The sequence below is a fragment of the Rhea americana genome, unplaced genomic scaffold (assembly GCF_003343005.1).
Source record: "Rhea americana isolate MKP2758 unplaced genomic scaffold, rheAme1 scaffold_256, whole genome shotgun sequence".
In the NCBI taxonomy this organism is placed as follows: Eukaryota; Metazoa; Chordata; class Aves; order Rheiformes; family Rheidae; genus Rhea; species Rhea americana.
In genome coordinates this window covers 603,780-623,268 of record NW_028186375.1, presented here as the reverse complement: position 1 = coordinate 623,268, position 19,489 = coordinate 603,780, and the positions used below count along the sequence as shown (strand labels likewise).

Below are 19,489 nucleotides of genomic sequence, written 5' to 3'. Positions count from 1 at the left end.
TTTTCCTGCCAAAACTGAAGGGGGAAAAAAAAAGAAGACATCAATTAAAGGGAGAGTGGAAAGTATTTTGATGGAAAAATGTCAACAAGCTCTCCTAAAAGCAACAACAAGCAGCAGTGACTGTGCTTGTACAAAACAAGCCTTCTTTTCAGAGCAGAATATTTTTATTTTGCCAGCTTCAGATCCCTGATCACAGATCACCTACGTTTCCCTCAAGAAACCAAACAGAATCGACAGACATCCCGACTCCCCCTCGAATTCTGCCCGAGAGCTCTGGGTAGCACAGAGGAGAAAAGAAAAAAAGCCTAAGAAATGAAGTAAGATGGCAAGGTCCAGATACTCTAAGGCCTAAAAATAGCTCCGAGGACTGGGCTCTGGGCTGCCGATGACGTTTGCACGATCAGATCCAAGAGCAGCTGTCTGCATTCCCGCACGGCAGGCAGAGTTGCGCCACCCGCCTCCCCGCTGCTGCGGGGAGCCCCGGCCCCGGCCCCGCTCYGCCTCGGCCAGCGGRTCCGCGCTGGCCGCGGATCCCGGCTCCTGACTCGGAGCCAGGCCCAGGAAGGGATTTTCTAGGTGTTTGGGTTGCTGTAGGTTTAGTGGCTTGCAGATGACTTCTAGGTTTTTTTATGCGCTAATCCTCCACGAGCGTTAGAGGCTGACGGAGACATAATCCAGGCTCCTTGAATGAATCTCACGGAGTTTTGTTCTTAGACAGAAAATGAATTAGGCTAAGCGGGGATTAGAGGAGACGCGCCACATGCTTGCCTTGCCCCGTAGAGTTGGAATTGTTGATATGTGCACTGAGAAAAAATAAACAGTTTGGGGGGGGGGAAACAGTCATAAAAATTAATGGGTTTCCCCAAGTGAACAAAAATAATAATATAAAGGAACCTCGGAGGGTTGGGGAGACTTCAGCAGCCGCTTTCTCAAAAAATGACCAGTACGCGATGCTGGAAAGCCCTGGAGCCTGGAGGTCTAAGGGAAAATATGTCCAGGATGGAGCCAGGTCCATGGAAGGTGGAGGCTTTGATGGCCATGAGCAGGTCTGACAAAAATCAAAGTTTTGTTGAGCAAAGAAGCAGGTGATGCTGCCTGGTGGCAGGGAAAGCAATACCTTAGATCGAAATGACCACAAAGATTAGGGTTTTCTTTTGCTTGTCCCAAGGGACTTCGGGAGCTACGTTGTCCTGGGGAAGCCCCGGATAGAAACCGCAATCTCTAGTTGGTGGTGGTGACGGCTCTTGAGTTGTGCCCTGTAGCCGCGGGGTTTTGCAAGCCCCAGAGCRCCAGGTCCTGCCTCCCACAGGCTTTTTGCCCACGACGCTGGAGGCAGGTTTGCAAACGCTGAACGAGTTGCGGATTTTCTGCATCTGCTATTTTAAGCTGCTTCCGTCAGAGGTGAGGAGTCAGAAGTTGCCATGCCGACGGAGAATTTCAGACCCTAAAATAGTCAAAACTTGCTCCTGCCTTCTGCAAGTGCGTGTTCGCTTCCTGGGAAGGGGGCGAGCAACAACCTGCTTGGGCTCAGCTTCTCACTGGGGGGCTGCGAGGATCCCTCCTTTGCCGAAGAGAAAAACATCCCCTGGACATCTGCACCTGGGCGAAGGAAGCAGCTGCGGGCAGCAGAAAGCAGCAGCAATCGTGGGATCCTGACAGTCRCTCTAAGCCATTAAAAGACTTTTGCGATTCTTGTTTTTACTGTTATCACCACTTGTATAGGTCCCAGCCTCCATCAGGAATCGAAGCCCCAGCAGACTACATGATACGCAGGAAGCAAAGATACTGAGTAGTTGAGGAGGGAATATAAACGTGCCTTTCGCAAGCGGGTCTGGTGTTGTGTTTGTGGAGCAAGATCGGTCCACCACGTTGTAAAAGATTTTCAGGTACGTGCTGAGACACTGGAGGGCTGAACGAAGCACCCAGATATGTCCCAGGGCCCGGACACTTCCAGCTGTGCCTAAGCGGGTTTTTGCATTTTCCCTTGCTGTTCAGGTTATTGGGATATCGCACGGTCTGATTTCCTCTTTTCTGAGCCTCGTAGCGCTGTAACGAGCCCCTCTGAATATTACAGGTGCACAAAGATTTTGATAAAGTGCCTGAAAGCAGGACCAAGCCGTCTAAATGGAAAATGTGCTCCTGTGCCAGGCGCTGCACAAACACGTGGGAGGAGCGATCCCCACCTGAAAATCTTATCCTCGAGCTAGGCAAGACCTAGCGGGGAAGCGAAGGCGCCGGGAGGGGAAGCATCAGAGCCCGYGGGTTTCGGAGGCCCGAGCTGGAGGCTGCTCTGGCTTGGGGGCGCGTTGCAATGCCAGGGCCTCCCCAGGCTCCGAGCCGCTGTAGGGCAGCGAAATGCGGCGGTGGAGCTCAGAGGTGCCCCGCGGCCGGCACCGGAAGCCCTCGCTTGCCGTGGTTTCCGGAAACGGCCTGGCGCTCGCCTGACTCGCTCCAAAGCGGGACGGATGGGATTTCAGCCGTTCCTCACGGCGGTTTGTCTAACCGGCTCKGAGAGGCTTCCCTGCCCATCCGTCCTGGCTCCGCGCTCTCCTTCCTGCAGAAAATCCCCTTCCTCCCGCCCAGTTCCTAACCAAAATTGGTGAACTTGGTTTTTTCCTGGAGCGTGCCGCCTTGCAGCAGAAACAGCAGCGCGGGCCGCAGGCTGGCCTGCCCTCCCTTGCTGATCCTTCCTGCTTTTCCCTCTGCCAGCAGCGCCGAATCGCTAGGGGCCCGGCGYGCGGGCGGCTGGCCCTTCGGCATGCCGTGCCCTACCTCGGTTTCCTGCGGCAATGACACTCTGGTGAGCTTATTCTCCAGGCTCGCAGCAGCATGAGTGCAAACGCCATCGAGCCATCCCCGAGCCAGGAGAAAAATCAATTAGTTCCACATGCCCGGAGCTGGCCGCGCTCCCTACCCGCGGCAGCGCTGCAGCAGCCCCGCGGACATCCGACGTGAATCCCAGCAGAGCGGGAGGCTCTYGGCCTTCCCCTGCCGGCTGTGAAGGCCAAAGTGCAGTTCAGCAGTGGGGAGCCACAGCTCACCTCTCCTTTCCTCCATTCTGCRTTCCCTCCCCCTGCCCCGCTGTTCTCCCCTCCTCGCCCCTGTAGTCGATAGTCTCCCTGCAGGCTGCACTCACAAATGCGATCCTTGGGCTGCGTGGATATTTCACAAGCGGAGACTCCCCRGGGACAGTGCCTGCCAAGGAGGCTGGCTCCGCGGGGATGGAAATTGCAGCAYGGGACAATCTTGATGAAAGCTCTGTGCACTGAGCATCGGCTTGGGCAGATGCCACCCTGCAACAACCTAGGGAAGGCCTCTTATCCTTCTTCACACTTCCTTCAAGATGTCTGAACTTGCCTTTGGTGGCCTGGGTAAAGGCAGAGATAAATACAGCTTCGTCTCTCTCCAGGATAAACCATTTTATAGATCTGGAGATCTAAGGCTGGCCGGATCTGTTAGGATTCTCCACTCTGAGCTTCTTGTAAGACAGATGGAAATATCTTCCCTGCTGTAGATACATAATATCRTAGCCCAGAGCGTGGTACGACTCTTCTGGTCATATCTTTGTCCACCTGACGAGTGAGGACACTCATCAGGTAAGTCCCTCCGTCCCAACACATGTATGTAACCACTAATCAAAGCACATACCAAAGCCAAGCAGCAGATTAAGTGTCTTAATTGCAGAAGGGCGTGCTGGGCCCTTGCTTTCCGTCCCTACGCAGGTCCGTGCCTCCCGGGTCTCCATCTCCTCACCCTCTTTGGTGCTCGCAGGCCAAGCGCCACGTTCTTCCGTTGCTCGCTCGCAACGCCGTAACCATCCCAAGTTTCTTCCTCGCTCGCTGAGGCCTCCTCCCCGCCCGAGCTCCGCTTCGCTTTGCGTGTCCGTGCCGTGCCRGCGCACAGGCTCAGGCTATTGGGCGGCAGAGGTATCTGCATCCGCAGCAGGGCAGCTCAGCTGCCTTAGCGCAGCTACCCCTAGTTTGTCTTGGACACCTGGACAGCAATCAGGGCCCGGCGGCGAAGGCCGCGGGGCGGCAGCCCGCGCCATCTCCCTCGCCGCCAGTGGGTGGCACTCGGCGATCGGGAGAGCCGCGCTGGCCCGGCGGGCCGGCTCGCCCGGGTGCCCGCAGGGTGCTTTCGCTCCTCCGGTTTTGGTGGGGCGGGGGGAATGGCTCTGTCTCCGACCGCATCTCAAACACCGGGTCACTTAGAGGGGACTTCGTCTGGCAAACTTTGGGCTGCCTTGCTGGTGCTTCCCAGGCGCGTCGGGGGCGGGAGGCTGCTGTGAAGGCTCGGCCTGCTTGGAGCTGTGCTCCTCAGAACTGTCCTTTTGTTTCAAGAAGCAAGAAGTGGCGCTTAGGAAAAGCTGGCATGGCTCCCGCTTTATCACCCCTTTTTGTCACGAAACAGAGAATGATCGCTGGCCCGCTTTTTCACAGCCTGCTAATTTGTGACAGCCTGCCTCCTGCAAATAGGTTCAAAATCTGGGTAGATACCTGGAACTCAGTGCTTTGGCTCAGTCTCGGTAATGAGAGATGTGGAACTTGATTTGCATCTGTTGCAATAATTTTCTTTTGCATTTCTCTATTGGAGTTGAAAGGAAGATAACCTGGCTCTGGGTTTCATCTGCTCTAGGACTTTCTTGCAGGCTGGATCTCCATAAATTGGCTGCTATTGCAAACCTTCTGCTAAAGGGAACAGATTGTAAGCAAACAGTGAGGAGAGGATGGGTTTCAGGTGCGTGCTATCAAGCTTTCATACACATGCAATGGCAAAGTTTAATTCATCGCTAGGAAAAAGGACACAGCAATGTTTGTCTGGAATGATACGCTGTGTAGGGTTGCAGACACCCTATAAAAACCACGTTCTCAGGGATATCAGTAAAGTCCTGTGATTTTAGCAAACATTTGGCAAATCATATTTAAAAGCTGAATGACTTCTTTATCCATAACCACAGCCCGGGCAGGGAAACAGCACGATGCTAAAGAAATGAAAAGAAAATAACTGTGCATTCACGACAAAAATAGAGATTCTTGCGACCTCTGAAGGTGTCGCCATGTTTCAAGGTGGCCCACGTGCCAGAGCAACAGCAGTGTGTGGGTAGGGTATACCCAAATCYGAGGTTCCCGAGTGATGCCTCGTGAACCATTTGCCAGTGTTAGTATTACTGTACCAGGAGGTGTCAGTCTCTCCTGCCTCTGCCTGGCCACATGCACTTGCAGGAGGCGTAAGGCAGCGGCTGCTCCGTGTTCCTCGCTGTGGCCAGCATTAGGTTTGCCTCGGTGCTAAGCTCGACCCATGAGACGGACGGTCATCCCTGTTTCCAGCAGAGCAACGCGACCGGGTTGCAGCGGCAGCAAATGACCCCAATCGCYGGAGCGAAGCAGGGTCGTGCGGGAGGTGGGAAGGGGAACGGCGGCTTCCTTGGGGGCCTGCAGTGGGTTGGATGAGAAGCGTGCCGTCGGCAGCTGGACACGCAGAAAATCCRTATGCAATTCGTGCCAGACCCCTTTGTGGCTCTCCGCGGGGCTGGGGTGCCTTTGGGCTTGCCCTGAAACGCTTCCCCGAATCCGGGAGCGCTTYCCGCCAGCCCCTCTGCCTGCCTGGGAGCTGGGGCAGGAGCACGTGCGCGGGGATCGCCCCACGGCACGGGCTGCACAGGGCCACAGCCACCCCGGCGCAGGGCAGGCTTCCCCAGCCGGCCGGGTCTCCTTTCGGACCCTCGCTTCGCACGTGGTGGGCTGTAAGATCCCAAAAAGTTATTTCTGAATAGGCATAATAATAAAGGGGAATTTTTCTTTTCCTGTTGGCTAAAAAGGAATACCAGGAGTAAAGTTGCACGGCTGGTTGCAGCCAACAGTTTATCTGGAAAACAGATTGGACCAAATGTATTTAGAAATAAAAGCTGTATTTTCCTGCGAGGCTTCTGAAGTGCGTCGTGGAGACTCTCCTAAGATACTTGCAGGCTTTCCGCCTGGGGAATTGGTTTTTCTCGTGTTAATTAAAGTCTAGACATATAGTTACGAGTTCCCCTGCCGCCAGCTGGAATCGCTTTCTGCAGAGTCCAGGAAACGGTTCAGGGTCCTGAACACGCCGCTGTTGCAAAGTCTGCGCCGTGTCCCCGAAGGGCGAGCGTGGGTTCCCGCGCGTTAACTGGCATGTGCCTGCTTGTTTATCCTGTTCAGCCTCTTGTGAAATGCTTCTCCCACGCGCGGTGCCTTTTCAGTCCGACTGCTCTAAATGCAATTATCCAATTTTGTTGAATTTGTTTAAGTGTCATTAGCCAATGTAATTGTCTAACAACAGAGCCAAGCTGAAGATTAAAAGTAGCGTGAAGAAAACGAGGGGGAGGGAAAAGGAAACTGAGGCACTTGCAAGATTTTTGGGGGGGAATATTTTTCCTATTCACTTTTTAGAGTACAGAGAAGAAGAAAAACCTGTGAAGATAGAAAAAAAGCATTAGTTTCACAATGGAAAACCTTCTTTTCCCTTGTCATCAGAATTCAATCTTTGAAAATAATTTCCTGGCTAAAAGTGCTGACGCGGGGTAGAGGATCCTTTGGTGTCTTCCCCGYGCTCCCCTTTGGCGGCCTGGTGGCACAGGAGAGGTGGTGTCTCCTTGCCCCGCGCGAGCAGGGTCAGCCGTGAGCAACGTCCCGGGGTGAAAGCTGTGCCCCAAACCTGCTGGAAGTGGCCAGCGATGCTCTCTAGCAAAAGACGCTAAGCCTTGGTGCTCGGCCTCCTCTCGCCAGGGTAATCATTTGAGGACGAAGCGGGAGCCTTCCTCCAGACCTGCGGTCAGGCACCACGCGGTGCACAGCAACGTCTCAGAGGTCTGCATCCTCCTCTACCCAAAGTTAYCTTTCCAGGAGCAGACAGTAATCGCTACCTCTGTCCCCCGCTGCAAGACCCCGAGGTCATGGGCGATTTGGCAGCTCGGTCCCTTTCTTTGCACTCAGTTCTTCCCCATTTTCTGTACCATGGGAACAGACACGTTAAACATTACAGACCTCGGATCAACACAACCGTCTCAGCTCTGTAAAGGAGGTTAGATGCCAGCTGGACATGTCTAGGCTCACCTCTATACATTTACTTTTCATTCTTCGWTTGACTAATTAAGGAAGAAAGCTAAGTCACACAGGAATATGATTAAATCAAACGAAGTGGTGTAGAGTGCGCACTTAACTGTGCAGATCATAGGTCGTTGCATTTGTACTTGTTTGCTTAGCCCACTCTGGACAAAGTCCTAGCAGATTTTGAACATTTAATTGTCAGCTCTTCGTTTTTTACAGTTCGTTGCTCACAAGCCTTCAGCCTGTGCGTGCATCAAGAGGCAAAGGGCCAAATCCTGCCCAATGCCACCCCGCTGCGGATGAACCGAATCAACCAGAGCGGCGCGCGCGCTGCCGTGGGTGGCTAGYGGCCGTGCCAGCCTCTCTGGATTGAGCACAAATGGGGGACAACAGTGTTTCCCCGCAGCGACATTTCCCCGTGTCCCGTGCAGCTTCATCCCCATCGCTGTGCGATTCGTGTTTTCCGCTCGGGCTGCAGCCCGGGCAGGATTTGGGTGTTTTTACAGCAGGCCCAGCAGGGATTTCCCAGGYGCCCTGTGGAGTCATCTCATTTTGGGGAGGAAAACCAGGGAGATGGGAGTGACCTGCAGTCCCTGCCCCAGTGGCACCCGCGGGCAGGCACCGCAGAGCCGAGCTCCAAGCAACTTCGTTGGCCGGCCCCAGCCCTTGGTCCCCTTTCCTGCCTCGTTAGCGGCAGCCAGCTGTGCACCCTGCACRGCTAGGCCAGGATTCGGCAAAAGCCCAAACGCTGGTGCTGTTCGTGCCCCGAGGGCATACAGGAGAGCGTGCATCTGCTGGCTCGAGGTGGATACCGTCAGCGCAATGTGGGATCCCTGCAGCACTCACGCGGCTCTACTTAGCTGGCACGTTTGAGCTCTGCCTGAAAATCTGATTTCTCTTCCATTACTTATAAAGCTGCGTTTGCCTCCCYGTCTTTCTTTTTAAACTCTTTTCATCCCGGCCAGTCGTAGCATGCGCCTCCCTGTTACRTCCCTCAGATGTACTTCTCTGATTTTGCTTGAACTAAATATTTCTCTGTGCTCTTTTCTCTCCCTTTCCCAGTGTTGGCGCTTTCCCCAAATTCCTGGCACGAGCAGTTTGTTTTCTATGGTTTTGCTTCAGCTGAGCTTGGTTGTTGAATGTTCTTTCTTCCTTCCTGAGAGACTCCTGGTCCAGCCCCCCACACCCCCACCCCACCCCCTAGGCTGCTTTTCGAACACATTAAGTGTTTCCATGTCTTTCCTCCACTTTGAGAAGATTTAGTTTTATCCTTTCAAAAAGTTGAAGTAGCATTTTACATGTCTACTTCTGGCCTGTTCTCCTAAGGAAACAAGGTGTATTCACTAGTGCGGGGTGTGGGGTGGGGGTATGTATGTGTCTTTCTGTCTACCTGCTGGTTCCCTCAGATCTTGAGCCCATTGGCCAAATCTAACGCAGGTGGGCATAGAGTTAGAGGTCAAAGACTTCAAGTTCTTAAAGGTCTCAGGAATCCTTGGGAGTGAGCAGAAGAGGATGACGCTCCGTGCTCTCTAATGAGTGGGCGGGCTAAGGGTGGCACCACATTTTTACACGTTATGGTTGTGTGGAAAAAAAAATGAAAATGTGACCCATAGGTTCCAGATCCAAAGGCAAATGAGGAACACGTGCTTTTTTAAAAAAATCCTGTGCTTTTTAAACCATAAAATRTTGTGATTTTGAAGGGATCAGACCCATGACTTTTAAATCCTTGGGTATGAAAGCAATGATGTTGGAGTCTCCTYGTGGCCAAGAGTAATCAACAGACCATCACGACCCTGTGAAGGTACCATCTCTCCTCCTCTTTGTGCTGGTTCCCTGCCAAGCTGTTCCCAGAGTCAGGAAAGCAATGTTCCCGCTCCAGAGCTGTGCTCTTGCCTCCGAGTACGTGRCACAGACCTGGGAATGGGTAGCATGGAGCAAAGCCCGCTTTCRGCATCGAAGTCACTCCCCATTATGGCTGCTGTTTGCAGGGGACCTTCTCCAGGGTGCACATTCACTTTCCTCCCTGACTGCATTTGGCCCTGGTATGAGTGTTTCACCTGTGGTTCCCACACCAAGAAACACCTTTTGGGGCAACCTGGCTTCTATCTGCTTGCAGACAGGTTTTTGTAGGATTTCAGTGGGTCAGCCTGAAACAACTCCATGTCCAGAAGTGCCACTGCCAAAGGAAGGAGTCTCKGCAAAGGCCTTCATAATGTTCCTGTTGCTCTGGCCGGGCAGCTTTCGGCATGCATCCCACATTCTTCAGTAGCCCTTTCCTTAGCAATGAATGGGCTTTTAGTGTGCTCGCATAATGGTTTCTTTTCCTGTGGCACTCAGGGAAAGCTTTTTGCCTGCTCCAGCTGCAATCTCTGCTGCCTCTCCATATCCATCAACAAGATGCAGTGGCTCTGCTCAGCGTATCTCCTGCTGCTAATAGAGCCACTCTTTCACCTTTGAAAGGAGGTGGCGTGCAAGTTAGGGGTGGAGGATGCCTTTGCCTCTGTTTGCTTYTCTTCAAGCTCCTCTGCAAGCCTGGGGTTAGGAGGCTGAGCAAGGACCTTGTCACTCCGCCGCAAGGAGCGCAGCCTRTGCCCTGTGCGTGGGCAGCCTGGGTGGCGGCTCGGGGTCTTCAATTTGGGGCTGACGCCCTGCTCTGTGGCTGCACCGTGCCGGAGACTGGAGGGCTGAACTTGCTCTCCCTGGTGCCGGAGGTCCTGGCTCTGATTTAAGGCAGGTGGAAAGTGCATGCTCCTTCTGCCTGGTTTTCCTCTGCCTAGGTCCCGGGTGGGCCATAAATCTGAGAGCTTCAGTGACGGACTCTAACTGCCACTGTAGTGTGTAATCTGCTCTGCAAAGCTGTGCGGGCTTTTTTTTTCTTTTTTGTTTCCTGGAGTTGGTAATGATACTACTTAATCAGGCAGCCAGATCTGCTTTAGTTCATTTGGACAGGTTAAGAAAAGGGCCTTTGGTGACTTGCAGGAGCTATCTCAGACACTGGCAGATACCCTAAGTAACTTTGAAAATTGAATGATAGATCATGTAAGCCCAAATTCCCGAAGGCTTTGCAATCAATGAGAATTAGGAACCCAAATAACCAGTACTAACCTGAACAATATTCAGTACCTATGTACTTTTCTATACCTGGCTTAGAAACATTTTTGAAACTGTAACTTCAGTAGTAACAGGCCAGGCCTTATGATGTACATGGACAGTATTTAYGAGTGCAACAGCTGAAAAAGCTTGTTTCTTCTGATATGAACATCGTAGGAGGACAGGGAGAGAGCGGCATGGGAGCACACTGCTGTGACATCCCAGGTGTTGGAKGTTATTCTGACACTAACCTGCAGCCACAGTACGGGGATTTCCGCTGCTGCTTCTCCTTTCTCTTGTTTGGCTCTTTATTCTGTTGCCTAAGACAAGTATGTGATTTCCATTTCCCCTGTGTATATGAAAAGAAATCACTTCTCTGCCTTTTCTCCATATATTTCTATGTATTTTTTTTAGGATAAAAGAGAAAACCTCCATCTCCTTCTCTAATATGAGAACAACTTCTCTGTGATCTGCAAGGAGACTTGGGACGACAGTTGACCCAAGTTGATCCTGCTTCCTAAGAGGAGAGGCTTGAGCGTGCACTAGGGGAGGTGTCTCTGTGACTCCGTCTGTCTGTCCCTCACCACGGCTCTTGAAYCCAGCATGCAATTTCAGCTAAATCTCAGAGAGGGGTGCACGAAGGGGCTTGTMAGCCGTACCCAGAGAATCTCACGAGGAGGCAAAAGTTTCATTTTATTGCYGCAGGTTTCTGCTAATGTAGGGCCTACAAGCCCCTCAGCCTGTAGGAACGACAGGGCCCGTAGGAAGCAGAGGTATCGCACTTGGTGCGGGCAGCAGCTCTGCCAGGGGCACGATTGCTCCGTGGTGACACCGGCAGCAGGGGCTCATGTGCGCAGGGCAACCTCACAGCCTCGTTGGATGCGCTGGTCTTCTGCATCTCYTGGCCCCAAATGCCGAATCCCCATTGCTACAGGGGAAGTACTACAGCACTGAAAGACAGCCTCAGAGGACAGAAGCAAAGATGTTACATGCTTTCCTAAAAACATATACATGTTTCACAGATGGAGCAAATGTGGTAGGTTTTTAGTGGCTTGATACTTTGCATGGGTAGTTAATCTTGGGTGAGTCACTCAAGAATCTTGGGATTTATTTGATGAATCAACCAAGCCAGAGCACGTTGCTGGCCAGATGCCGTCCCCTGCAGGAGGGAAGGAGCAGGCTTGAGAGCTATTTGTCTCTCTTTCTCTTTTAGAAAAGAGATTTATGCAGTCCTTGCATCTTGGCATAAATGGCCAATCACTTATTTTCTTCAACAGTCTTCTCTTTTTATACCAATCAGGTGTAAATTTGATTTTTCATGATGGGGTGGGGTGGGATTCTACACAAATCACTGGCATAAATATTAGTTTGGATACCCATGATGAAGAATTATAGGGTTCACAGCAACCCTGCACCCGACAGTCTCAGGCAAAGTAGTGCTGTGCTGGAACAGTGATCTGAAAAAATGGAAACACTTGCTTTCTCCTGAGCACCTCTACTCCTTTTACAACATTACAGCAATACGCCCATACACAAACACAGAGCAATTGCTGTTTGCTCTGTCTGGTTACTTCTCTGTTTAATTGGCTGAACCGGCGGCCACGGGCCTTGGCAGCGCTGTGTTTGCAGGAAGCGACRTTGCTGCAGGAGTGCAGCCGTGGCCATAGCGGGCTGCCTTCGCTAGCCCCAGCCTGCGGACGGTGCTGGCCTTGGCTCTGACTCGCAGGGGAAAGAGGAGTTTCTGTCTGTCCTTCAAATCCCTGATGTTCCTGTCCTGGACGCGGCGCACAGCACTCGTGCTCTGCTCTCTGGGGGAGCGGTAGGGCCAGGAAAAGCTTGGAGGGCAGCAGAGGCAGGTGCTGAGCTCCGTGCAGGAATGACTGCCTGGACACAGAGACTCCTTTAGTTTTCAGAACTGATGACTGAGGGGTCGAAAAACAACTGGACAAGCAGAAAAATGCATGGAAGGCTTTTAAATACCAAGGACTCCATCTCCATCACAAGAAGTTCCTGAGCAGCAGACTGTTGGATACTTGAACAATATTCCCTGAAAATATCACATATCCTTGCCCTGTCCTTATGTTCTTCCTTTTCAGTATGATAGTTCTTGTGATACTTTGCTGCTCTTTTCACATAGCCCAGAGGATCTCGGATGCTGAGGTCTCCAACCTCTTAAGATGCCAAGAGACCTGTTCAATCCCCATCCTCGCTCCCACAGCTCCTCGGCATGGTGGTGGCAAGCTGCGGGCATGGGAAGCGTGAGGGATAAAGTGTATTAGGACAGATATTCCCCTTGCTGCTTCTCCTCAATGAATCACAACCAGAGTTCAAAAATTGCTCATGCTTTTTTTTCTCCATAGCGTAGCTTTTTATAGCATCTGCCACACAGCTGATGTAAGTCGAGGCATGCTCCGTTGCATATTAATCCTGCATGCCAAGCAAATGCTCAGCTGTCCAGTGTACCAGCCTCCTAGCCGCAGCAAGGTACTTCATCAACCCACAGCCGCAGGAGAAATCGGCAGGCACTTTTACTTTCAGCACTCACAAGTTCTTCATTCAAATACAAATGTTTCCCATAGCCGAAACGATGCCGCAGCGCACCTCCCTTCCTTCTTCAGTAGCACGGCTTCGTTGTGTGCAGAGATCACCCAGCTTGTTTTCAGATCAGATCGGTTTGTTTTGAGAAACCTGACCCTGCCTTTCCCCGTGAGCTTGGGACAGTGTCCCTGCTACRACAGGATTGTCACACGTCCAACTCTTGACTGTCTGAGCTTGTTCTTACTCTTTCTTCCTGCTCTTCTCCCCCTTTACCTGCAAAACATAGTCTTCMCAGAGACCCTACAAAGGAGGAAATAGCATTCTGCTTCTTTTTCAGCCCATACTAAYTTGTTCTTACACATGTTGCACACTCTGTTACATTATATTTAGGGCTTTAAACTATGCTGGTTATGAAAAGGGGGGCAGTACACTCAGTTTTATAATTAATCCTAGCTCAATTCCACTTTGTTTCCAGAGTAATTCAGAGGAGCCTTATGGTAAACGAGGTTGCAGGGATTATTATTCTATATTTTCATCTTCTTTTCGATAAAACTGCATGTGCCTTTGRAGAATGAAGTTAAATATTTATCCCAAACCAACCATCCCTGGCTGCGGAGTTTATATTTTGTTGGAGTTTGGGCAGTCAGGTGACATTTGCARAACTCCTTGCCTACCTCTGCTATTAGAAAATGTGCTCACAAAAGTCTTTTTTTTTTCCCCTCAGAATATTTTCTACCAAGCGTGAGAACCTCCCCAACATGGAAAGAAGATGAACCCGCGTGTGACACTGCGATAGGATGATGTCTGAGGCAGGACCGTGAGCCAGGAAGCTTTATGCAGCAGGACCAGAGGAATATTGGTGGGACCCCACATTGCTGTGTGTCAAGGGGGTCTGTTTCTATTATTTCAGATGTCTTCAAACTGAGCGTATCCCTGCAGTCCGGGTCACTATGCGTGGGTGGCTGGTGGCTGTCATCAGATCACCATGGGGCAAGCAGTAGAGCAGTAAGGGAAGAGCTAAGGAGGGGATCCCTCCCAGCACAGGTCCATGCTCCTGCCAGGGACACCCGCAGCACAGACGGTGTCTTTGATGTGTCTGGAGCCCATCCGAATCACTTGGCACCTCAGACCCAACAAAGCCATCTTGCCCTCTGAAGTCTGCATAGCAAGGAAATGCTTGAGGCTCGCCTGCCTCGGCCGCTGTGCTGTGGCTCCCCCCAGGACTTGGCTTTGCTTTGTGGAAGGAAAATAAGCTCTCCCCTTCCCATGCTTTTCATGTACTCTCCTCTGAAAAAGGCGAGTCTGTAGTGGGGCCCCTTGGGACACTGTGGTCTTCCCAGAACATCTCAGCTGGGATGTTTCGGGGCAGCTTTATTGAAGTTTTCTTGAAAAAGGAAAACACCAAACCAACCCCTTCCTGTCCTTTAATCTCATTCCCTCCTCCCCATGCACATGCACATGAAGTGATTTGTAGGAGCCAGTCTTCAAACCGCTTCAGATTAAAGCAGTCACAGGACCTAGGCTGATGATACATTTCTAATCCTCCGGAGCCAGGTTGTCTGTGAGATCCTAGAAGAATAAAGATGCTCAGCAAAACCCTGATCTATGCAGCTGAAAAGATCCCATCAAAGCAAGCACCTGGGAGCGGCAAACAACCCTGCTGATCTTACAAAGAGGGAGCTATGGGCACCGAGTGAGAAGGAAGCGGGGGTGGCAGGATTAGCACTCCCTGCACCTTCCCTACATGGCTGGCACACGATTGCACAGGGAACATGGCCTGAAGGCTGCTCTCATCTRTGCCAACGGGGCACGTGTCTGGCGTGAGACTCAAGACACTGCAGATAGCTCCTCAAAAGCCCTCCTCTCCCTCTGATTCATTCTCTTCCTAGCGAAGAAACTYAAGTCTGATTTCTTTCAGATTTTGTTTTGACCTTCCTCACATGTAGAAAAGTTTTTCCTACAAGAAAACCTTCTGCTCTGCCTCTTACAGGCTTCTCCACCTTCTGAAAGCATTGTTGCTGGAGCGCTTTTGTTCCCATGACTTAAAACATGTTTATGTGATCCTATGAGTGATGAAAAAGGTGCCTGCCAGATCTGCTTTTTATYGTTGTAGAATATCAAACCCTAAGGATGCAGCAATCCTTTCTTGTTTCATATACTTTATTCTTTCAAGAGTGTATGTTATACATAGTGTATTACATGTGTGCTATGTGATTGTGTACAATAATACCTAAAATATGTAGTAAAACAGATAGATATAATAAAGCCATGGAAATGCAAGCTGAATTCCATTTTTTTTTCCTTTCGMAGAAACAAAATCACAGAACAGATCCTGGCTTTAAGACCTTCCTTTCTGTCTGAGATGAGCAGCCCTGTGAAGTTTGCGTTCGAATTCGACCTCCTCCAGAGGTCATAGCACTGGCTATCCAGAGATTTGGTTTTATACAGAGGTAACCAYGAAGTCTGGAGCTAGTTCCAGATGTGGATATCCTCAGAGTACATTTATATTTTAGAGATAAGTGACAGAAAAAAGCAGGATGCTGCTCAAATGCCATGTTAAATTTGTTCTGAGGAAAAAAAAAATATCTTGAGCTTGTAAGTGAGTATGAGATACGTAGAAGTCACCAAGGGATGAAAATAATGATTGCCTACAGTACTGTTGTATAGTCTTTTTTGGGGTGAGACTTGCATTGTAAGTGGGGAGGGGAAATTTATGTTACCCAAATTTGCCTGTCTGGAAGTTGCATGTCCTAAGCCAATTGTCTAGATGTTTTCCATACTCAGTGGAGAGGTAGGTACCCCCACAGGCAATTCATATCTTAGATACTTCTTTTAGGAGTGGGTGATCTTCCATCTGTCTCTACTGGCTATGGATAAAGCAAGATTAGCAGAGACTAAACATTGAACTTTCAGGTGACAAAAGATAGATTATAGAAATCCCATCCCAAGTGTCCATCCCACTGATTTTCAGCAAGATCACAGCAAATATTAACAATGGGAATGGATGAGCAGTAGGAAAGAGGAATTGGAAACCCTTCCTCAGAGTTCTCGATATCAAGTTCCCTAGACACAATATGACTTCAAGCGGGAGGAAAATGGCTGAAAATAAGTCCTGCTCTCTGCTTGTTTGGTGCTAAAACATAGAGGGGGATTCCAGTATGGTTGTCAAGATTTTTCTCATTGTCTTCACTGAAGCTGGAATTTCAAATACACACTATCAAAAAGTCATATCAAGCAGAATTTGACGGAAGATTATCAGGACCTCTTCGTTCCTAGGCCAATGGTAAAAAATACTTTTGAGTGGGTGCCTTGCTCTCTCTTCATCCGAAGTAGAAGCAAAATTGTTTTTGTTTAAAAGGAACCTTTTACCTGTTTTTGTTTGGTTGTTGGTTGTTTGGTTAGTTTTGCCTGTTTATGATCCCTCTGATGTTTTCTGGAGGAAATACTCTAGCCCTGTGCAGGTGAAAGCTTTCTAAGTTTAAAAAAAAATTCTTCGAGTCACTTTAGGGAAAGTCAAAACCCCTGATTTAGAAGAGCCAGCTGGATGGACATTGGAAAGATGCAAACTCATTCACTGGAAAGCTACCAAGATCGACAAGCACTGAAATGAAAACATGACACAAGAGATCAGTCAACGCTTACTACTGACTAAATCAGCAGGCTTCAGTGTTAATCTCTGCAGCCATCCATGAGCTCTCACAGGGCACAGAAAAACAGTTAGCTTTGTCTTGCACTTTTGGGGGATGATGTTAATTTTGTGAGGAAGCAGCAAGGGCTTGCTGCTCCCTAGGCGATGGAGAGTTGAGGGGGAAGCCAGCCAGAGCCCGTCCCACAGCCCCCGAGCAGGTGAGCAGGGCAGACCTTGCCAGAAACTCTAGCCTGGTTGAACCAAGTGTTGAGATCACCAGGCAAGTTCATAGTGATGAGCCAGGTCTGAGGTCAAGGGGGGAAATCAGGTCAGGATCAGGTCCAGTGATTGCTGAGCAGGTCCATGGTGAAAAGGAAGTCTGAAGTCAAGCTGGGAAGCCAGTCCACAGGTCAGGGTCTGGATCAATGGGGCCCGCGGCCAGATGGCTATTGCTATGGCTGAGTTGGAGACTGGCACTCCTCCACTGAGCATGGACTGAGGGCTCTGGGTTGAGCTGAAGCTGAGATGGGGCTCCTGGGCCCATGGGCARGGGTGGGTAGAGGCCCCAGTTGAGGCTGGTCAGGATCCTTAAGGCTGCTGGGGCCATGACACATTCATATAGTGGGATGTTTGCATGTTGAATCATCTTCCACGTGGCAAATGTCTTTGCATTCTGCCATCTGAAGAAATGTTAAGAGAAGTACAGCTGTTTGGATCAGTGTTTAAATGAGAAAATAAAGAYAGAAAAAAAGGAAGATGAAATCAGGAGTCAGAGTGCTTATGTCATGAACAGGAAGCACATAGATACATAGGCATCCCTATGTTGAGGTGTTGTTCCTCCCCAAGGGCTGGCKTGCTACAACCAAACAGCCTTAGCAGGAGGTAAAAACTATGCAATGGGATCTCTGATTTTGGTGACTGTGTGCTCCTGCAGGTCCCCTGGCTGTGCTCCTTGGAGTGCTCTGGGCAAACTCACCCCCACAAGAACGTGGGAAAATCTAGCAGAGGAGGATCCTACTACTGATTCCTAAGGTGGGAAAGGCTCTSTTTTAACTCTTGCACTCATCTCGTACGCTGTGTTGCTACAGATGACTTTTCTGATTTCAATTTTCCTGTTCACACTTCTCTGAATATCTCCCCTTGCTTTTCAGCTGGCATATGGGAACACCGATGCAGATGAGCAATATTATCAAAACTGATAGGATCTCTCTCTCTCCTTTTTTTTGGCCACAGCCTAAGGCCAAAGGTGGGTAACATAYTGCTTTTTTTACACTGGATTTTAGAAGATAGCAGGAAGCAGGTGCTTCAGGACCATTTTCAGTGGTCTTTGTGGGTAGAGTAAGTCCTAATGGACTTAAACTGCAGTGAGGGAAATCAGTCATTCGTTAAAAAACACTTTGTAACAGTAAGGATGGAGGGGTTCAGTAATGGGCAGTCCAGCAAGGCTGTGGCRTCTCCATCACTGAAGTTCAAAGCCAGGTGAGACTGGCACTTGTTGTGATGAGCGTAAGTAGAATTGATTTTGTCTCAGGGTAGGAAGCAACTGGATGACTTCCCAATGTCCCTGAGAGACTTATTTATCTCTTTCTCTAATAACAAATAACACAGCCTTTTTAAAAAGACAGGCCAAATCTCACTTCAGAGACTGAAGTGCATATTTGATTGCTCTGTGAGAATAGGTCAAAACCACCTCTCCAATCTGTATTGCCCAACAAATAGCTTTTACCATATTAGAATATTTGATCGCTATGTTTATTTTTAGAATCTTTTCTCAACGGAAGCAGAGAATAAAGACTTCCATATCTTTATATTCACTTTATAATTTATTTCTGTCCTTTCTTTTCCTCTGTTCTCTTATGCTTTTCACTGGTAAATGGAAAGAAAGAAGGATGAGACTGGGAGAGAATGGCAGAGGAAAATACAAGGGGAAAAGAAAGCATGATGTTTTCATGAGGGATTCTTTCAAAATAGTAATTAAAAATCCATTTTAGAAACGTTTCTCATGGAGAGAAGAAAATTATTTTGGAGGGTTAGTTGTTTACTATTCATGAACCTATTCATGAAAAAGTTCAAATTTGATTTTAAAACTTTTTGCAAGTAGGTAACTTTTGCATTTTTGCAGGTTTGCAAGTAACTTTTTGTTTCTTTTTAAAGTCAGTGGAATTGAATCTATTTGAAAGTGTTGACAGACACTTTTCTGTTTAGTCTGGTCTCTATTTTTTCTCTGTATTTATCCTAATTCTATGTAACATTCATTATCATAGTTTCACAAATCACATGTTCCTTGAAATAAGAAATTATCAGGAAAAAAATCTATAGAAATATGCTTGGTATTTTAAGTCCAATTTCTGTGTGCRAACAGCTACAAGTCAAGACTTTGCATTGAGTTCTGAGGTGGCAATAATTACTTGTTGTTGTTACTACTTATTTACACTGTGATAATTCCCAGGGATTCCAGTGATGGGGTAGGGATCTTCAAGTCAATCCATGAGCCTGGAAAACACAACAGAGTTTTATTAAATTGGGATTATTGCCCAATCACACYCCGCCAGTCTGTCTGTTTTATTAGTCTGGTCTACTTGAAAAATAAATGTGTGGTTGGTTATTTTTACATTGTATTTTCTGCTAGACCGTGTTTTGCTGATGCAAAGAAATTAGCTGAAACGTAGCCCCTTTTCAAATGTAAACGTTCGCTGAAGCTATGGCAATTGCCTCTGTAAGCAAACACCACAGCACTTTAGCTCCAAGGTCCTTACGGATTTATAAGCACGGAATAATCCTCCTCAGCGTCCCGTACCTTCGAGGACTGCCCGGTGCTCAGGAGATCGGGCTGTGTGAGCAAAGCTGCCTGATGTCCTAAGGAAGCGCAGCCCGTGCGAGCGCATCTGGGGCGCGCCTGCCCGCCGCCCCACAGGATCGGGGGAGCCGGGCGCCGTGGGCGGGGGGTGCCGAGGGGCACAGGGAGGAGCGTGGCGGGTGGCGCCGAGGGGGTGCGCTGAGGGGACGGCAGGGGCGGCGCCGAGGGGACGAGCTGTGGGGGGCGCTGCGGGCGGCACCGCGGAAGGGCTGTGGTGGGGGGCGGGCACCGAGGCGCCGCGCGCGCCAGAGAGAGGCAGAGCGAGCGGGCGAGCGAGCCCTGGGGGCGCTGTGGGGCGGGCGC

General features: G+C 49.8%; 1 long non-coding RNA gene across 1 annotated transcript; it reads right to left on the bottom strand.

Moving 5' to 3' along the window:
• Positions 1–14,860: 14,860 nt before the first annotated feature.
• Positions 14,861–19,169, bottom strand: LOC146594570 (uncharacterized). Its single transcript, XR_014896145.1, has 3 exons — positions 19,127–19,169; positions 18,762–18,822; positions 14,861–17,009 (listed from the first exon to the last, which is right to left on the bottom strand). It is a non-coding gene; the product is annotated as an uncharacterized LOC146594570 (long non-coding RNA).
• Between the last annotated feature and the right edge of the window lie 320 nt (positions 19,170–19,489).